Below are 20,830 nucleotides of genomic sequence, written 5' to 3' on the forward strand. Positions count from 1 at the left end.
GTAAATGCCGGGCAGACGGTGGGCAGGGGGCACAGTGCCAGCACTTGGGGCACAGTGGCAACATTTGGGGCACAGTGCTAGTACTTGGGGCACAGTGGCAACATTTAATGGGCATAGTGGCAACATTTAGGGCACAGTGGCAACATTTAATGGGCATAGTGGCAACATTTGAGGCACAGTGACAGCACTTGGGGCACAGTGGCAACATTTGGGGCACAGTACTAGTACTTGGGGCACAGTAGCAACATTTAATTGGCACAGTGGCAACATTTGGGGCACAGTGGCAGCGTTCGATGGGAACAGTGGGAACATGTATACAATATATATATATATATATATATATATATATATATATATATATATATATATATATATATAATTACTTTTTACTTGCCTTTGCATCTTCATCATCTTTGTATTCTAACATCTATTAATGCCAATAAACATGTTTTTATAATCCAACCTCCACAAGTCAATAGCCTCATAGTCCCAATTTCCCTTTTTTTGTTTCCCTGAACCAGGAATGGAGGCACATATACCATGATGTGCCTTGTTTAAAGTCCCAAATCCCCCCTTCCCCCCCATTCCATCAGTTCAAAAAAAAAGGGGGGCCCGGGCACTGTATCATCGCTGAAACCGATCCTCCTGTGGCTACACAGGGAACTACAGGGAGATCAGTTCCAGTATCTGCACCCCGTCCCACTGCACCGATCAACCCCCACCCCCTCTGGGTTCTGCAGCGCCTATCCTCTTATTTGCTTATTTGTACAAGTACTCGCACAAGTGCTCGGTATCGGTCCCAATATCAATACTAGTATCGGTATCGCAACCCTAATAATGATATAAATAGAGTCCATAGTGAAAAAAGTGCAAAATTCCTTAAAACAAGGGCAACATCCGGTGCTTGAATAGATCCGGCAAAATTGACTCCTTATCAGATCCAAAGACCTATCGAGGTCTAGACTCAAATCTTTGAGCTCTATTAGGCCGGGTTCACACTGGTACAACACAACAGTCGTACGACCGTGGATCCAAATTTGCCCTGCGAATTGAAGTCCAACATCCGTCCGACTTTGATGAACACGGATCCAACTTTGATCCCGACAATACCAGGCACTTTGTGTCTGGCACGAATCTTTAGATTAAACTCCCCACTAAATAAAATAAAAAAAATAAAAAATGCCGTGGATTCCTTCTCCAAGACCATACCAGCCCCCTAAGTCGGACCAAAGTAGTGCAGGGAGCATTTTCAAAGTTGGTGAAAAAGATGTAGCCGCAGGATATACTCAGAAGCCGATTCAATTAGTGATCATAAGAAAAAAGGTACACTCAGTGTGCAGTGTCTAAATTAAAAACAGCATTTATTTAAAAAAAAAAAAAATACTTACAACAGGACTGTTATCACAGGCATTGGAAACAAAAATCGTCCTAGCACTCTCACGAGCGTTTTGACGCCACCATTTTTTTTTCAGCCCAGCCGATGTACGTTTTGTCTGAATAGACATTTTTTGTGAGGCTTTAGGGGAGAGCAGTGTGCAAAGTCAACCCTTATATTAGTAAGGCGACAGTCATTTTGTTGATGTCTGACTTATTTCACAGTGGTTGTGATTGTTATTTATAACTAGTGATGGCCGAACGGTTCGCCCGGCGGTCGTTTCGTGGCAAATTTCGGCTGTTCGCGGTCCACCAGTTTGGCGGACTATTGGCGGACTTCCGCGTTTACTGTGTAAAAGAACTTTGACCTATGATGACACATCCATCATGGGGTACAGGACAGCCAATTGAGACATTACAGCACATGGACACTTGGACATTCCCCCTAACTTATAAATAGACCCGATCCGGTGGCCATTTTCCGGTGGCCATTTTCTTCTGTCACTATAGGGAAAGGTTGCTGTGTGGAGCAGGGAGAGATAAATCGCTAGCTATTTGGTATACAATAGGTGTTAGGTGTAGTTCAGGATAGTCAGTGCTGTGCTAGTGATTGTTGCAGCAGCCTGAGTGTCTTTGTCAGTTTAGAGAAAGGGACAGGACGGTGTGTGCTGCAGGGAGAGTGAGTTTAATCATTAGCTGTTACTATCAGGTCCACAAAAGTGCTATTCCAGTAACCAGTTATTGTTCCAGCAGCCTCTGTTTTGTCAGTTTATATAGGGACAGGCAGGAAGCTGTGTGTGAGGCAGTGAGGGTCAGTTTAATCAGTAGCTGTTACTATTAGTTCCACAAAGGTTCTTTTCAGGACTGGTATCAGTGGTACGGTAATAGGCTTGTACACGTATAATATTCTTTCTTCCAAATATAGAAAGAATATTATACTTGACTGCTGCCCTTCTGCTGCAGTCTGCTAATCATTCACAACTCACTTGTTCCACAAAGCTCCTTATAAGGACTGGTAACTTGGTCTGTCTAGGGTGCTACAGTACATAGGGTTGAGTGAGGTACAGTCTGCTATTCTATAAGGACTGGCATAGGTCCACAATAGATAGGGTTGAGGTGCACTACTGCTGACCGCTTCCCTATACTACAGCAGTCCTTCATCAGTATAGGGACTGACGTACAGTCTGCTAATCACTCACACACAACCTACTTGGTCCACAAAGGTCCTTATAAGGACTGGTAAGGTATAGGGTACTACAGTACATAGGGTTGAGTGAGGTACAGTCTGCCATTCTATAAGGACTGGTATCGGTCCACAATACATAGGGTTGAGGTGCACTACTGCTGACCGCTGCCCTATACTGCAGCAGTCCTTCATCAGTATAGGGACTGAGAGTTTTGTCACAGGGTCATTTAAAAAATGACAGGCAGAGGAAGAGGCAGGCCCTTCCGCAGGGGTGGTATACAGGGGTGGGTCATATTTCTACTGGGGCTGCTTATTATGAGGGGCTCCCACCATCCCTGTGCTATGCTGACATCCTCCTGGGGCTGCTTATTATGAGGGGCTCCCACCATCCCTGTGCTATGTTGACATCCTCCTGGGGCTGCTTATTATGAGGGGCTCACACCATCCCTGTGCAATGCTGACATTCTCCTGGGGCTGCTTATTATGAGGGGCTCACACCGTCCCTGTGCTATGCTGACATCCTCCTGGGGCTGCTTATTATGAGGGGCTCACACCATCCCTGTGCTATGCTGACATCCTCCTGGGGCTGCTTATTATGAGGGGCTCACACCATCCCTGTGCTATGCTCATTATGAGAGGCTCCCCCCATCCCTGTGCCATGCTGACTTCCTCCTGGGGCTGTTTCCGGTGCTGATGTCAGTGCTCTCTATCACGGTGCTGCTGTCAGTGCTGTATATCACGGTGCTGGTGTTAGTACTTTATGTCACGCTGCTGATGTCAGTACTCTCTATCACGGTGCTGCTGTCAGTGCTGTATATCACGGTGCTGGTGTTAGTACTTTATGTCACGCTGCTGATGTCAGTACGCTCTATCATGGTGCTGCTGTCAGTGCTGTATATCACGGTGCTGGTGTGAGTGCTTTATGTCACGCTGCTGATGTCAGTGCTCTCTATCACGGTGCTGGTGTCAGATGACTCTATCACGGTGCAGGTGTCATTGCTGTGCAAAAAAACATGTGCAAAAAAACATGTAAAAAATTAATTAATCAATATAAGTGTAAACAGATAGTCCATATAGTTATAAACACCAACGATGAAAAATGGATGAACAAACGTTGATGAACAATCCCAGGAGAAAGGGCTCACAGAACTCTCACCTTAAAACAAGGAAATTTAGGCTCATCACAAATTCAGCAAATCTCCCACTTCATTCCTCATATTCAGCCACCAGAGGGATCCTTTTACTGTGCCAGATAAAAGATCATTTCTATATCCGGCCACTAGAGGGCCATAATAGCTCATGTATAATAATGGTAACCCAAACGTGATGATTGGTGATGAATGGCTCAAAAAAAGAGAGGAGGGGGGGGGGGGGAGAGAGAGACAGAGGAGGCTCCAATGGTGTAGTATAATGCCAATAAAGTAATCAATTTATTAGTTAAACAGTAAAATCGGACTCTGTACTTGGGGCACAGTGGCAACATTTAATGGGCACAGTGGCAACATTTGGGGCACAGTGGCAGCATTTAATGGGCACTGTGGCAACATTTGGGGCACAGTGGCAGCGTGTAATGGGCGAATTTTTCAGTTTGTTTGCGCCCCCCACAAAAATTTTGAGCACCTGCCATCACTGGGAACATGTATAATAGAAAAATACATTATATATATATATATATATATATATATATATATATATATACATAAGAGAAGTAATACAGCCTAACAGTGCCAAGGGTGGCATGCCTGGTAGCTGAATCTGTAATCACATGGTATATATACGTATAATAGTACTAGAATAATGTTGGTGACATCATCAAGATATAGGTGGTATAACTGTAGCATCAATTATAGCTCGACGCATTTCGTGGATGTTTCGCCACTCATCAGGAGCGACAGATTCCTGTGAAATATACACGTTTAGTAAACCGCACTCTATATAGATGGGAGTATAAAAAATTGGTACTTAAAGTAGTTGGCCAAACACACTTACCAACCCTTTAGTAAGTAAAACGTATCAAAAACGCACAGTAAAAAATCCTCCTGGTGAATTTTCTTTATGTTTTTTTTTTTATGCATTTCCAGATGCTTTCCAATAGCTTTTTGTTTTCTTTTGTTCTTGTTTGACCGCCCCCCCCCCCCCCCACCCCCCACTGTGCTGGAGTCTGGTGCATTTTAATGCATTTTTTATGCGTTCCAGTGCATTTTTGATGCGTTTTACCACGTTCCAGTACAGTCCAGTACAGAAAAAATGCAGTGTGTTCTACTTTTTATTTTATGGAACTGACCATGAGTATTCTGGAAATTTTTTTTTTTTTTTTTTTTAGTTTTCCTTTCATGTCATCATTCATTTCCTGACTTCCTGCCTTTTTCCTGTGACTGTATAGGGTGTGGACTAAATAAACCCCATATAGCCCCATTCTTCATTATTCATTCTTCAACATCCTCAAGCAGAACATTTCTTTCACTCTGGAGAGATACTGGAGCTACACAAGGCACCCAAACCCCCTCCAAATAGTCACTGATCACCATCCCGCCAGGTAATTATTATGCACTCGCTATTTATATTTTACACCTCACTACAGGCACAATTCTCCTTCTTTTGGTTTCGCAATCATCTTCGTCTATTTCTCACATCTGTCTTCACATAAATTGCTCAATGATCCAGGATTTATCTATGTATTCTAATTTTTATACATTTATTTAATGCACGGCGTTGGTGTGCGCAGCCTACTGCATGGGTATGCACCCCAGAATACAAACACAAATACGTGTATATCAGCAGAGCAGTGAACTGCAGTGGACTGTGTCAGTCGTTTTTTTTTTTTTTTTATCTTTATTCTCTTTTTATTATTATTTACATGTGAAAAAAAATATTTACAATATTATTTTATTATTATTATTTACAATTTTATATTTTCAATATTTTTTTACAATATTATTTTTTATTATTTTTTACAATCTTTTTTAGGAGCACCGTTTGTTGGGGCTTTGGTGAAATATAAAGGGTCTAAACAGACCTCTAATGTCTCACTATTGAGAGAAAGGTACTGAGGACAGATATTCCCCAGTCCCCTTCTCTGCAGCCTCAGCTGCACTGGACAGCGAACGAATGGAAAGTGCTCTGTGCTGAGTGGCTTCCCGTTCATTCACAAACTAAGTTTAAGTTACTAAGTTTACTATGGATCAGTTAACCGCTTGACCACTGGGGCACTTAAACCCCCTTCCTAACCAGACCAATTTTCAGCTTTCGGCGCTCTCACACTTTGAATGACAATTACTCAGTCATGCAACACTGTACCCACATGAAATTGTTGTCCTTTTTTCCACACAAATAGAGCTTTCTTTTGGTGGTATTTAATCATCACTGGGTTTTTTTTTTTTTGCGCTATTAATCAAAAAAGACTGAAAATTCGGGTAAAAAAAATAAATAAAAATTCTGTTTCTTTTAAAATTTATTGGCAGAGTATTGGTGAGTATTGGCAGATTATTACAGAATATTGCAGTGTTGCAGAGTGTTGCAGAGTATTGGCAGATTATTGGCAGAGTATTGCAGTGTTGCAGAGTATTGGCGAGTATTGGCAGATTGTTGGCAGATTATTGGCAATTTATTGCAGTATTGCAGAGTATTGATGAGTATTGGCAGATTATTGGCAGAGTATTGCAGTGTTGCAGAGTATTGGTGAGTATTGGCAGATTATAGGCAGATTATTGGCAATTTATTGCAGTATTGCAGAGTATTGACGAGTATTGGCAGATTATTGGCAGAGTATTGCAGTGTTGCAGAGTATTGGCAAGTATTGGCGAGTATTGGCAGATTATTGGCAATTTATTGCAGTATTGCAGAGTATTGGCGAGTATTGGCAGATTATTGCAGAGTATTGCAGTGTTGCAGAGTATTACAGTGTTGCAGTGTTGCAGAGTATTGGCAGAGCATTGGTGAGTATTGCAGAGTATTGCAGTATTGCAGTGTTGCAGAGTATTGGCAGAGCATTGGTGAGTATTGCAGAGTATTGCAGTATTGCAGTGTTGCAGAGTATTGGCAGAGTATTGCACAGTGTGGCAGAGTATTGCCCAGTGTTGCAGAGTTCTGGCAGAGTATTGCACAGTATGGACAGAGTACTGAAGATTATTGGCGGTATATAAATCCTGTATAATAATAATAATAATAATGACGGAGCAATCACGTGGTAAACGGCTGATATCAGCGGCCGTTTACCGTGATGCATGGATGTGGTCACGGATGTTCCCGATCGCGAGCCCCAGGGGGGCGCGCGGGATCAACATTCTGGGAGGACGCCCCACGGACGATAAGCCGACCTCGTCTTTCGGCTATGGCCTGGTCGGCATGTGGTTAAGAATGAACAAAAGAGCTATCTGTACTCACATTCAGAAAAGGAAAGGGCCGGTAAATCAAATATTTACCCTACCCTTCTCCCACTCTCCATCTTGAAACATCCCCTGCAGCAGCCGGTGGGAGAGGAAAGGAGGGAAGCTGGCAGCACTGCAGGGGGAGACAGGGGGTGCCAGGAAGCAGGGGGAATCGGCACTGCATGGGGTGAATAGGGTGTGCCTGTGCACACTCGGCACACCCTGTGCACACGCCTATGATGCACGGTCATACAAAACCCAACCACATTTTTTTTTTGCTAACCGGAGGTAACTACAAATCATTTAGGAACGGTGAAAGCAGAGTACAGACAAAGTGGTCCATCAAGTCTGTCCCGTTTTATGTCTGTCCCAGGCATGTTTGAATCCACTTACTTTCAATTGACTTACTGCCTCTGCTGGAAGTCTATTTTAAGCATCAGCTACTCTTTGTGTGAATGTAATACTATCCAAGATTAGTGCTGAACTTTCCTCCTGCTAGTTTGAAGCCATGTCCCCGTGTTCTTCATCTTGTTTTCATATTGAAAATATTGCCCTTCTGAATCAAATTAAACCTCTTCATTTTGGTTTCGATCACGTCTCCCTTCCTCTTCTTCCCTCCAAACTGTACATATTAAGTTCCTGAAGTTTCTCTTGATACGTTTTATCCCCCAAATCTTTCACCGTTTTTGTTGCTGGGAGGAATAGGACCTCATTCCTCCTGCTGGTGACCCCTCTAGTGATATAGAGATCTACAGTGTCTTGAAAAAGTATTCATACCCCTTGAAATTTTTTGTCATGTTACAACCAGGAACGTAAATGTATTTTATTGGGATTTTATGTGATAGGCCAACACATAATTGTGAAGTGGAAGAAAAATGATGAATGGATTTCATTTTTTTTTACAAACAAATATGTGAAAAGTGTGTGTGTGTGTGTGTGTGTGTGTGGGGGGGGGGGGGGGGGGGTATTTGTATTCAGCCCCCTTTACTCCGATACCCCTAACTAAAATCTAGTGGAACCAACTGCATTCAGAAGTCACCTAATTAGTAAAAAAGAAATTAGTAATTTAATCTCAGTATAAATACAGCTGTTATGTGAAGCCCTCAGAGGTTTGTTAGAAAACCTTAGTAAACAAACAGCATCATGAAGGCCAAGGAACACACCAGACAGGTCAGGGATAAAGTTGTGGAGAAGTATAAAGCAGGGTCAGGTTATAAAAAATTATCCCAAGCTTTGAACATCTCATTGAGCTCTGTTCAATCCATCATTGGAAAATGGAAAGAGTATGGCACAACTACAAACCTACCAAGACATGGCCGTCCACCTAAACTGACCGGGCCGGGCAAGGAGAGCATTCATCAGAGAAGAGCCAAGAGGCCCATGGTAACTCTGGAGGAGCTGCAGAGATCCACAGCTCAGGGGGGAGAATCTGTCCACAGGACAACTATTAGTCGTCTCTCCACAAATCTGCCCTTTATGGAAGAGTGACAAGAAGAAAGACATTGGAGAAAGAAAGTCATAAGAAGTCCTGTTTGTAGTTTGTGAGAAGCCATGTGGGGGAGGGGGCAGCAAACATGTGGAAGAAGGTGATCTGGTCAGAGGAGACCAAAATTCAACTTTTTGCCCTAAAAGCAAAACGCTATGTGTGGGGAAAACCAACACTGCCCATCCCCCTGAACACACCATGGTGGGGATGATTTTCTTCAGCATGGACAGGGAAGCTGGTCAGAGTTGATGGGAAGATGGATGGAGCCAAATACAGGACAATCTTAGAAGAAAACCTGTTAGAGTCTGCAGAAGACTTGAGACCGGGGTGGAGGTTCACCTTCCAGCAGGACAACGACCCGAAACATCCAGCCAGAGCTACAATGGAATGGTTTAGATCAAAGCATATCCATGTGTTAGAATGGCCCAGTCACAGTCCAGACCTAAATCACATTGAGAATCTGTGGCAAGACTTGAAAATTGCTGATCACAGACGCTCTCCATCCAATCTGACAGAGCTTGAGATATTTTACAAAGAAGAAGAATGGGCAGAAATGTCCTCTCTAGATGTACAAAGCTGGTAGAGACGCCCCCAAAAAGACTTGCAGCTGTAATTGCAGAGAAAGGGGGTTCTACAAAGTATTGACTCCGGGGGGCGCCATACAAATGATGCCCCCCCCCCCACACACACACACACACACACACACACACACACACACACACACACACACACACACACACACACACACACACACACACACACTTTTCACATATTTATTTGTAAAATATTTAGCCATTTATCATTTTCCTTCCACTTCACAATTAGGTGCCACTTTGTGTTGGTCTATCACAGAAAATCCCAATAAAATACATTTATGTTTTTGGATGTAACATGACAAAATGTGGAAAATTTCAAGGGGTATGAATACTTTTTCAAGGCATTGTAATTATAGGAATCAGGACCTTCTTCCTCCCGCTGGTGACCCCTCTAGTGATATAAAGATCTATAAAGTAGAGAGGTATCCAAACTACGGCCCTCCAGTTCAGGAACTACAATTTCCATCATACCCAGTCATGTCTGTGAATGTCAGAGTTTTACAATGCTTCTGGGGACTTGTAGTTCCGCAACAGCTGGAGGACCGGATTCTGGAGATCCCTGAGGAGGAACTCTTCCTTCCTCCTTCTTCCTGTTGGTGATCCCTCTAGTGATAATTAAAAAAACTCCTCTCCTTTAGAACTGCTTCTCTCCTCTTGCGCAGTCCAGGAACCAAATAACTGAAGATTTACACACAGGGCCCCTGATACAATAAGGGGGTACCACTGGGCCTCCTGCAGGGGGGGGGTCAGGTCACTTAACAGCGTGGCCCGGCCAGCACTGCCCTAGGGCCGGGGCCAGGAGGGGCTCCATGAGAGGCTCTGTTACTGCACCTCTACTTGTTCAAGAGGACTGATCATACTTACCTGCAGAGCGGTCTCTGTTCACAGTGCTCTCCTCAGCAGTCTAATTTGCTATCAGTCCAGTTTCCTAGATCAGTGACATGTGATTGGTCCCCTCATCCTCCCCTCACACATGGATCCCCTTACATAAAGACAGGACAGAGACAGTGAAGAGCTCTGTGTCTCTCTCTCACCCCCCCTCTTTCTCACCCCCTCTCTCTCTCTCTCACCCCTCTCTCTCACCCCCCTCTCTCTCACCCCCTCGCTCTCTCTCTCACCCCTCTCTCTCACCCCCTCTCTCTCTCACCCCCTCTCTCTCTCACCCCCTCTCTCTCTCTCACCCCCCTCTCTCTCACCCCCTCGCTCTCTCTCTCACCCCTCTCTCTCTCACCCCCTCTCTCTCTCACCCCCTCTCTCTCTCTCTCTCTCTCTCTCTCACCCCCCTCTCTCTCACCCCATTTCTCTTTGTCATCCCCTCTCTCTCACCCTCTCTCTCACACCCCCACTCTCTCTCACCCCCTCTCTCTCTCACCCCCTCTCTCTCTCACCCCCATCTCTCACCCCATCTCTCTTTCTCACCCCCCTTTCTCTCTCACCCCCCTATCTCACCCCATCTCTCTTTCTCAACCCCCTCTCTCTCTCTCTCTCTCTCACCCCATTTCTCTTTCTCACCCCCTCTCTCACCCCTCTCTCTCACCCCACTCTCTCTCACCCCCTCTCTCACCCCATCTCTCTTTCTCACCCCCCTTTCTCTCTCTCTCTCACCCCCTCTCTCTCTCCCCTCTTTCTCACCCCCTCTCTCTCTCTCACCCCCTCTCTCTCTCACCCCCCTCTCTCTCACCCCCACTCTCTCACCCCCCTCTCTCTCACCCCCCTCTCTCACCCCATCTCTCTTTCTCAACCCCCTTTCTCTCTCTCTCACCCCTCTCTCTCTCACCCCCTCTCTCTCTCTCACCCCCCCCTCTCTCACCCCCTCTCTCTCTCTCTCACCCCCACTCTCTCTCACCCCCTCTCTCTCTCTCCCCCCTCTCTCACCCCATATCTCTTTCTCACCCCCCTTTCTCTCTCACCCCCTCTCTCACCCCTCTCTTTCTCACTCCCTCTCTCTCTTACCCCCTCTCTCTCTCACCCCCTCTCTCTCTCCCCTCTTTCTCACCCCCTCTCTCTCTCTCACCCCCTCTCTCTCATCCCCTCTCTCTCTCTCCCCTTTCTCACCCCCTCTCTCTCTCTCTCTCTCACCCCCTCTCTCTCCCTCCCCCCCTCTCTCTCTCACCCCCTCTTTCTACCCCCTCTCTCTCTCACTCCTTCTCTGCCCCCCACCTCCTCCTCTCCCCCCTCTCTCATCTCCCCTCTTTCTCACCTCCCTCTCCCCACACTTTTCCCCCCTCAGGGGGCGGTGTTGGGGGCCCCATCAGGTAGGCTGTACAGGACCCCACGATTTCTAACAGCGGCTTTGTTTACACATACAGAAAAATGCTTGTACAAAGCCTATAGACCATCTGTAAAATGCTTCGCTCGGGTCTATTTCTTGGCTTATGTATAATGTTAAAAATAATTTTTTTTTTTTTTTTATGTATTGGGTTTATATTAACATTGTTTTTGCACTTCCGTTTATTGTCTGTAAAAACTTTGTAGGGTCTTGGTACACAGCTGTGAAAATGATGGTCTCACTCTTAGCCCTTGTACACACGGTCGGCCATTCCGACAACAAAGTCCGTCGGATTTTGCCCGACGGTTTTTGTGCGAAACTGGTTGTCGGAAATTCCGATCGCTCGTAACGTGATAACGTTATTTAGTTAGGACGGGACTACGTTCAGCCTAGTAGCCAATAGCTTCGGACTAGGAATTTGATCTGAGCATGCGTGGCACTTTGTCCGATCAGATCATGTTGTCGGAAAATTATTCCAACGGAAACAGTCCGATGGAGCCCACACACGGTCGGATTATCCGACAACACGGTCCGATCGGACATTTTCTGTCGGAATGTCTGACCATGTGTACAAGGGCTTAGAGATTTACAAATATGAGTGTTGAGTGCCGATTCACCCAGCGGTTCACAGATCTCAGTGTCCATAGGAAGTGTTGTTCTTAGGTATGCTAAAACCCAACCTAGCACATCCCCTGTTGCACTTGGAAATTCCCAGTGGAGTTTCCTATCCTGCACGTTGTAATAAATTCTAAGTATAGCTGAATTCAAGTCTTGATCCCATTTTCATTTCAGCTATTGGTCTATTGACTCAGTGATGATAACTTAGTAATCACAAAGTGAATGCCCATTGATCTTAATAAATGAGGTGAAGGAAAGTGAAAATTCACTTTGCAAGGAATACTGACACTTGTGCGAGGAGAATAATAAAAAAACAAACGAAAAAAAAAAACGTACAATATTGAATTATTAAAGCGGGAGTCCGCCAGAGTCCGCGTTTTTTTTTTTTTTTAAAGCCAGCAGCTACAAATACTGCAGCTGCTGACTTTTAAAATAGTGACACTTACCTGTCCAGCGCGCCCGCGATGTCGGCACCCGAAGCCGATCTCTAGATCGTTTCTCGGGTGCTGCCGCTGCCATCTTGGGTATGGGAATCAGGAAATGGAGCCTTTCTGGTTCATTTCCCGGTTCCCTACTGCGCATGCGCGAGCTGCGCTGCGCAATAAGGACGGTCCCCGCTGCCTCTGGGATCTGTGTGTTTTCCCAGCAGGCAGCGGGGCACTTGCGGAAAGGGACGGGCACTTTCGGAAAGGGGCGTAATCTACGCCCCTTTCCGCAGAGAGCTATCCCGGAAGTGGGTGCATTTACCTGGATTATCCAGGTAACTGCACCCCCCTCCCCCCTGAAAGGTGCCAATTGTGGCGCCGGAGGGGGGGAGGATTCCGATGAGTGGAAGGTCCATTTTAGGGTGGACCTCCGCTTTAAAGAGGAACTTCATCCATCAGGGCCGTCTTTAACCACTTGCTTACTGGGCACTTAAACCCCCCTCCTGTCCACAACAATTTTCAGCTTTCAGCGCTGATGCACTTTGAATGACAATTGCGCGGTCATACAACACTGTACCCAAATGACATTTTTATCATGGTTTCCCCACAAATAGAGCTTTCTTTTGGTGGTATTTGATCACCTCTGCGGTTTTTATTTTTTTGTTAAAAAAATTGAAAAGGGCCGAATTAAAAAAAAATAATAATAATTTTTCTCCTTCATTGATGTACGCTGATGAGGCGGCAGTGATGGGCACCGATAGGTGGCAGTGATGGGCACTGATGGGTGGCAGTAATGGGCACTGATTGCTTACACTAGTGAGCACTGATAGGTGGCACTTTTGGGCATTGATAGGTGGCACTTATGGGCATTGATAGGAGGCACTGGTGGGCACTGTGGGCACTGGTAGGTGGCAATAACAGGTGGCACTGGCAGGGGGTACTGATTGGCACAGATGAGGTGCCTGTGATGCCTCTTCGGGACAGATGTCCCTTTAACGTAAGCTGGTGATCGGCTTTTTTTTCTCATAAAAAAAAAACGATTACCAAGCTTTTGTTTACATCATGTGATCAGCTGTCATTGGCTGATCACCTGGTAAGGGGCTGGGACCCTTACTCGGATCAGTGATCAACCGAGTCTCAGTGACTCAGTAATCACAGTGCGCTCCCCGCACGCCCTGCATGGGGGGGGCGCAGGGAGGGCGTGCCCAGGGGAGGACGTCCTATGACGGCCTTCCGGAAATTGAGGTACGCGCTGTAGCCATCATTCGGCTATGGCCCGGGCCTCAAGTGGTTAAGGCAGAGCAAAAGGAGCAGCTGCCATTGTTTTGGGGCCCAAAGCAACTGCCTCATTCTTGACAACTATCCCAGTTTAAATTCCATTGTCCCTTGAAGTTTTAGTCCCGTGCTGTGTCCCAATATCTCAGTGTGCATTTCTACTACTAACACTGCCCAGCTTTGCCCTATTGTTGTGTACATGACTCACCTGCAGACCCTGTGTGTACATGTAAATAACCGGAATTTGATATGTAAATAGCCGCGGACCAGCTGAATGCTGCCCACTGGGGAGGTAAAGGGGCATGCTTGAAAGTCCTGCCTACAACTGTGGTCATTAAGCTTACCATCAGCCTGTTCTGCAAAGGTAAACAAAATGGTGGGGGGGTGTAGTGTGGGGTGTTCAGAGGTAGGCAGAGAAGGAATTATAGTTTGGGGTGCACAGGGGAGCAAGGAGGGGATGTGTAGAGGTAGGGAAGGTGGGTGCAAAGATGAGCAGAGGAGGCAGGTAGAGTTAAAGGGGAGGAGGATTGGAGTGGAGAGGATGGGGGAGGTTTGGGGTACAGAGGTTAGCAGGGGGTTTAGGATGCAGAGGTGTACTAACAGGGTGGATAAAGATCTAGGGCATGTGTAGGGCAGCCCATTCATTTCAATGGGCTGTTCTATGGAATAGAAATACGCAAGAAAGTCCCTAATGCTTTCACGTGGTTAGTCACACGGTTCCTCAGCACATGTCAGCAGATGGGTGAGGGTGTCATTACCAAATAATGGCACTGCTGTGTATCTGCAAATGGGCAGCACGTTTCTGTGGTGTCAGTAAAATGATTTTGCATGTGTTTCCAGCACACCAATGTGAACGCAGGCTAACTGTCTCAGTCACATTGGTGGTCGTTGTAAATCTTCTCATTACATTGGGGCTTGGTGTAGAATCCTTTCATTCACACTAGTGGTCAGTGTGAATGCCCCCTTACATTGGTGGTCAGTGTAAATCCCTCCTTACATTGGCAGTTTCTGTGAATGCTTCTATTACATTAGTGGTCAGTGTAAACCCCTATTACATTAGTGATCAGTGTAAATCCCTCCTTACATTGGTGGTTACTGTGAATGCTTCTATTACATTAGTGGTCAGTGAAAACCCCTATTACATTGGTGGTCAGAGTTGAAACTCCTCTTTATATTGGTAGTCGATAAAAAAAATATGCATTGCCATTGATCACATCCTCCCCTCCCCCCAACACTGCCACTGACCCCAATAGTTCTAGGATCCCTAGGAGTTTTCTGTCTATTGATGGGTCCTCTCCCCACCCCAGTTCATGGTGGGCAGGCAGTGAGGAGATTATGTGCTCTATCTTCAAGAAACCAATGAGTGAGCAGTAATGATGTGTAGTAACCTCTAGCAACCAATCAGTGGGCAGTATTGATATACAGTAATCTCTAGCAACCAATCAACAAGTAGAAATAATGTGCTGTAACCTCTAGCAACTAACCAGTGAGCTGTAATGTGTGCTGTAACCTCTAGCAACCAGTCAGTAAGTGGCAATGATACACTGTAACCTCTGGCAACCAATCGCAATTTCTGCCTGATCTGTATCAGTAAACTGATTTTGAGTCTAGCTGCTATTTATTGTATGTCTCAGAGCAGGTGGAGAGCGGAATTGCATTGGGGGGTGGGGGGGGGGGAATTTTTCCCCAGGGTCCAATCAATATTAAAGATGGCCCTGTCACTATAACTTTATCTTCTATTAATCCTTCTCGTCTCTTAAATAATTGGAGGAGGGAATATATATATATATATATATATATATATATATATATATAAAATATATATATATTTTTTTTCTTCCAGTCCAGGCCTTTTCTGGCACTTTTTGTTAAAAAATGACTTAGAACCCCCAAACATTATTTGTATATTTTTTTTAAAGTGGAGGCCCTAGAGAATAAATTGGTGGGTTTTGAAGTTTTTTATGTCACACGATATTTGCGCAGTGTTTTCTCAAATGCAATTTTTGGGGAAAAAATACACTTTTTTTTAATCTTAATGCAAAAAAAAAAAGCACAATACATAACCCAATTTTTATAAATATAAAAGATGACGTTACGCCGGGTAAATAGATACCGAAACGCGTCACGCTTTAAAATTGCACATGCCCGTGCAACGGCGACACACAACGTAAATTTTACTATCCATAGGCAACGCTTTAAAAGCCTTTACAGGTTACATTTTTGATGTGCAGAGGAGGTCTGGTGCTAGAATTCCTGCCCATGATCTGACGGTGATACCTCTCATACTGTAGTGACATAGTAGGCAAGATTCAGTGAAGACAACAGACCATCCAGTTTAACCTGTGTAGGTGTACATGACTCGGCATTGATAATCATTTCCCATTTTGCTGTATTTTAATGTTCTTTAACCACTTAAGCCCCGGACCAATTTGCAGCCAAAGGACCAAGCCCCTTTTTGCGATTCGGCACTGCGACGCTTTATCTGACAATTGCGCGGTCGTGCGACATGGCTCCCAAACAAAATTGGTGTCCTTTTTTCCCCACAAATAGAGCTTTCTTTTGGTGGTATTTGATCACCTCGTTTTTTATTTTTTGCACTATAAACAAAAATAGAGCGACAATTTCGAAAAAAATTCTATATTTTTTTACTTTTTGCTATAATAAATATCCCCAAAAAATATATAAAAAACATTTTTTTTCCTCAGTTGAGGCCGATACGTATTCTTCTACATATTTTTGGTAAAAAAAATTGCATTTAGCGATTATTGATTGATTTGCACAAAAGTTATAGCGTTTACAAAATAGGGGATAGTTTTATAGCATTTTTATTAATATTATTTCTTTACTAGTAATGGCGGCGATCAGCGATTTTTATTGTGACTGCGACATTATGGCGGACACATCAGACATTTTTGAGACATTTTTGGGACCATTGCTATTTATACAGCAATCAGTGCTATACAAATGCAGTGATTCCTGTGTAAATGACACTGGCAGTGAAGGGGTTAACCAGTGGGTGGCAGTGTAGGGGGTTAAGTGTTCCTAGGGGTGTGTTACTAACTGTGGCGGGTTAGGCTTTCTTTTAGTGAACACTGATCTCTGCTCCAATCACATGGAGCAGAGATCAGCGTCACTTGTTGCTAGGCAGAACGGGCATCTCCCAGTTCAGCCGCCCCATGAGACGATCGCGGGTATGCCCGCGGTGAACGAGTCCGTGGGACCCCGCGACCGGACTCACAGGGGTCCCGACCGGCACGGCGGCAGGGCGGCATTTAAGATTGGACGTACCTGTACGCCAATATGCCTGCCCGTGCGATTCAGCTGACGTACAGTGCCTTGCGAAAGTATTCGGCCCCCTTGAATTTTTCAACCTTTTGCCACATTTCAGGCTTCAAACATAAAGATATAAAATTTTTATTTTTTGTGAAGAATCACCAACAAGTGGGACACAATTGTGAAGTGGAACGAAATCTATTGGATAATTTAAACTTTTTTAGCAAATAAAAAACTGAAAAGTGGTGCGTGCAAAATTATTCGGCCCCTTTACTTTCAGTGCAGCAAACTCACTCCAGAAGTTCAGCGAGGATCTCTGAATGATCCAATGTTGTCCTAAATGACTGATGGTGATAAATAGAATCCACCTGTGTGTAATCAAGTCTCTGTATAAATGCACCTGCTCTGTGATAGTCTCAGGGTTCTGTTGAAAGCACAGAGAGCATCATGAAGACCAAGGAACACACCAGGCAGGTCCGTAATACTGTTGTGGAGAAGTTTAAAGCCGGATTTGGATACAAAAAGATTTCCCAAGCTTTAAACATCCCAAGGAGCACTGTGCAAGCGATCATTTTGAAATGGAAGGAGTATCAGACCACTGCAAATCTACCAAGACCTGGCCGTCCCTCTAAACTTTCAGCTCAGACAAGGAGAAGACTGATCAGAGATGCAGCCAAGAGGCCCATGATCACTCTGGATGAACTGCAGAGAACTACAGCTGAGGAGGGAGAGTCTGTCCATAGGACAACAATCAGTCGTACACTGCACAAATCTGGCCTTTATGGAAGAGTGGCAAGAAGAAAGCCATTTCTCAAAGATATCCATAAAAAGTCTCGTCTAAAGTTTGCCACAAGCCACCTGGGAGACACAAACATGTGGAAGAAGGTGCTCTGGTCAGATGAAACCAAAATCCAACTTTTTGCCCACAATGCAAAACGATATGTTTGGTGTAAAAGCAACACAGCTCATCACCCTCAACACACCATCCCCACTGTCACACATGGTGGTGGCAGCATCATGGTTTGGGCCTGCTTTTCTTCAGCAGGGACAGGGAAGATGGTAAAAATTGAGGCGAAGATGGATGCAGCCAAATACAGGACCATTCTGGATGAAAACCTGTTGGAGTCTGCAAAAGACCTGAAACTGGGACGGAGATTTATCTTCCAACAAGACAATGATCGCAAACATACAGCAAAATCTACAAAGGAATGGTTCACAAATAAACGTATCCAGGTGTTAGAATGGCCAAGTCAAAGTCCAGACCTGAATCCAATCGAGAATCTGTGGAAAGAGCTGAAAAACTGCTGTTCACAAACGCTCTCCATCCAACCTCACTGAGCTCCAGCTGTTTTGCAAGGAAGAATGGGCAAGAATTTCAGTCTCTCGATGTGCAAAACTGATAGAGACACCCCAAGTGACTTGCAGCTGTAATCGCAGCAAAAGGTGGCTCTACAAAGTATTAACGCAAGGGGGCCGAATCATTTTGCACGACCCACTTTTCATTTTTTTATTAGTTAAAAAAGTTTCAAAAATCCAATAGATTTCGTTCCACTTCACAATTGTGTCCCACTTGTTGGTGATTCTTCACAAAAAATAAAAATTTTATATCTTTATGTTTGAAGCCTGAAATGTGGCAAAAGGTTGAAAAGTTCAAGGGGGCCGAATACTTTCACAAGGCACTGTACATCGGCGTGTGCCGGTCGGGAAGTGGTTAAGGTGAAAAACCTCCTGTGATGCAGCACCCCCCAGAGCCCCCTTTTTACTTACCTGAACTCGGTCTTTCCAGCGATGTGGAGGAGCACATCAGCTCCAGCCGGTGTCACAGGTCCTGATTGGATAGATCGATAGCAGTGCAGCCATTGGCTCAAGGTGCTGTCAATCAAATCCAATAGCGAGGGGGGCGGGGCTGAGTCCTGCTGTCTGTGTCACAGGGGCCCCCCAAGGGAGAGCGGCTCTCAAAAGGGGCACTCGAGAAGAGGAAGAGCCAGGAGCGCCGCTGAGGGACCCCAGAAGAGGGGGATCAGGGCCACTCTGTGCAAAACCAACTGCACAGAGGAGGGAAGTATGACATGTTTGTTTTAAAAAAAAAAAAAACGAACCTTTAGATATCCTTTAAAAAAATACACAATTACAAATCTTGAAACTGTCAACTCAAAACTAAAGTCTGATAAATCTCCTTGATTGATGCGTCCAATATAATAATGTCAGCTTTCTGGAAGATTTGTTGTTGTGTATTTCTTTACATCGTTACATTGCGTTATTTTGTTTGTATTTGCTTGTTACATTGTTTTCACCACACATTGGATGTTATACAATGAATGCTGGATTAACCCCTTGGAGACTAAAGCCTCGTACACACAATCAGATTTTCCGACGGGAAATGTTGGATGTCAGGCTGTTGGCAGTAAATCCGACCGTGTGTACGCTCCATCGGACAAATGTTGTGGGATTTTCCATGGACAAAATGTTGGATGGCAGGTTTTCACATTTTCCCCGGACAAATGTCTGTTTTCTGATTTTCCGAGCGTGTGTACACAAGTCCGTCGGACAAAAGTCCAAAGTACAAACACTAATGCTCGGAAGCAAGGAGGAGCTGGAAGCGGTCGGTCTTGTAAAGTAGCGTTCGTAATGGAGAATTAACATTCGTGACGCGGCAAATTATGAAATCTGGAAATGCAGCGCACAATTCTCTTCTTCTTTAATGGGATAATAATGAAGCTGCTTTGCTGGTGATACAGATGGAGTTATTGCAAACACATTTTAAAAGGCTTTTATTTTCTAGTGATAACAAATAATAATCTTATTTTTTTATTATTATTATTATTATTTTTTTATCAACTTACCCCAACACCATTATCCCGTAGTTTTTTATGATCAAAGATACAACTATGTTGGTGTCCCTTGTCAATGTTACATTGTATTTTTTTAAATGTAACTGCCGACTCCCAAACTGTCATTGCAAGTAAAACACACAGCCAAGTATTATTCTACACAATTTTTTTATTGTGCATTAAAAAAAAAGAAAACAAATAAAATTAGACATGCTATCAGCCAATAGAACTTAACCAAAATGTGCATTCTATGCATCCAAAAATATAGAAAATATATCAAATAAAATTATTATTATTCAACCAAAAAAATAATGTCAGAGCAATAACTCCAAGGCCAATAATAAATAACACGTCATCTCCTTCGATTCCGCAACATGGCTGGTTGACAAACGGTCATTCAGAAACAAACTGAAAAGCACAAAATGAAAAACATGAAAGGAAAAGAGCAAAATGAAAAATGAAAATCAACACTCACCAAACTTCTACTAACCAGAAATTAGCAGAAGGAGCGCAAAGGGTGGCGCTAAAGAGATGAAAAAACATGTATTATGTCTAGTACATCACTATGTTCGTAATTGTTGGCCAACAACTGAGTGGCCGTGTGTATGCAAGACAAGTTTGGGCCAACGCCCTTCAGACAAAAATCCAGTTTTGTTGTTGTAAAGTCCGATCGTGTGTACGAGGCATAAGCCTTTTTCTGACACTTGTTGCTTATTAAAATCTGTATTTTTTGCTAGAAAACTATTTAAAACCCCCCAAACATTACAAATATATATATATATTTTTTTTTTTAGCAGAGAAAATAAAATGGTGCTTGTTGCAATATTTTATGTCACATTGTATTTGCGCAGCAGTCTTTCAAACGCAATTTTTTTTGAAAAAAAAAATACACTTTCATGAATAAAAAAACAAAAAAAAAACACAACAGTAAAGTTATCCCAATTTGTTTGTATAATGTGAAAGATGATGTTACACTAAGTAAATAGATACCTAATATGTTACGCTTTAAAATTGCGCACACTCCTGGAATGGTGACAAACTATGGTATATAAAAATCTCCATAGGCGATGTTTTAAAAGATTTACAGAGAAGGTCCTGTGCTAGAATTATTGTTCTTGCTCGAATGATAG

General features: G+C 44.1%; 1 long non-coding RNA gene across 9 annotated transcripts in view; it reads left to right on the top strand.

The window, feature by feature from the left end:
• The window catches only part of LOC143933537 (uncharacterized), a 483,729-nt gene that overhangs the window by 32,350 nt on the left and 430,549 nt on the right, over positions 1-20,830 (top strand). Inside the window, exon 1 of one of the 9 annotated variants that reach the window (XR_013263117.1) lies at positions 4,914-5,096. The exons of the other annotated variants lie outside the window; for them this stretch is intronic. This is a non-coding gene — a long non-coding RNA (uncharacterized LOC143933537). Of the gene's footprint in view, positions 1-4,913; positions 5,097-20,830 lie in introns of those variants that run through there. 9 annotated transcript variants of the gene reach the window in all.

Source organism: Lithobates pipiens, unplaced genomic scaffold (assembly GCF_037356315.1).
Source record: "Lithobates pipiens isolate NorthernLeopardFrog02 unplaced genomic scaffold, aLitPip1_a1.2 Scaffold_27, whole genome shotgun sequence".
NCBI classification, from domain to species: Eukaryota; Metazoa; Chordata; class Amphibia; order Anura; family Ranidae; genus Lithobates; species Lithobates pipiens.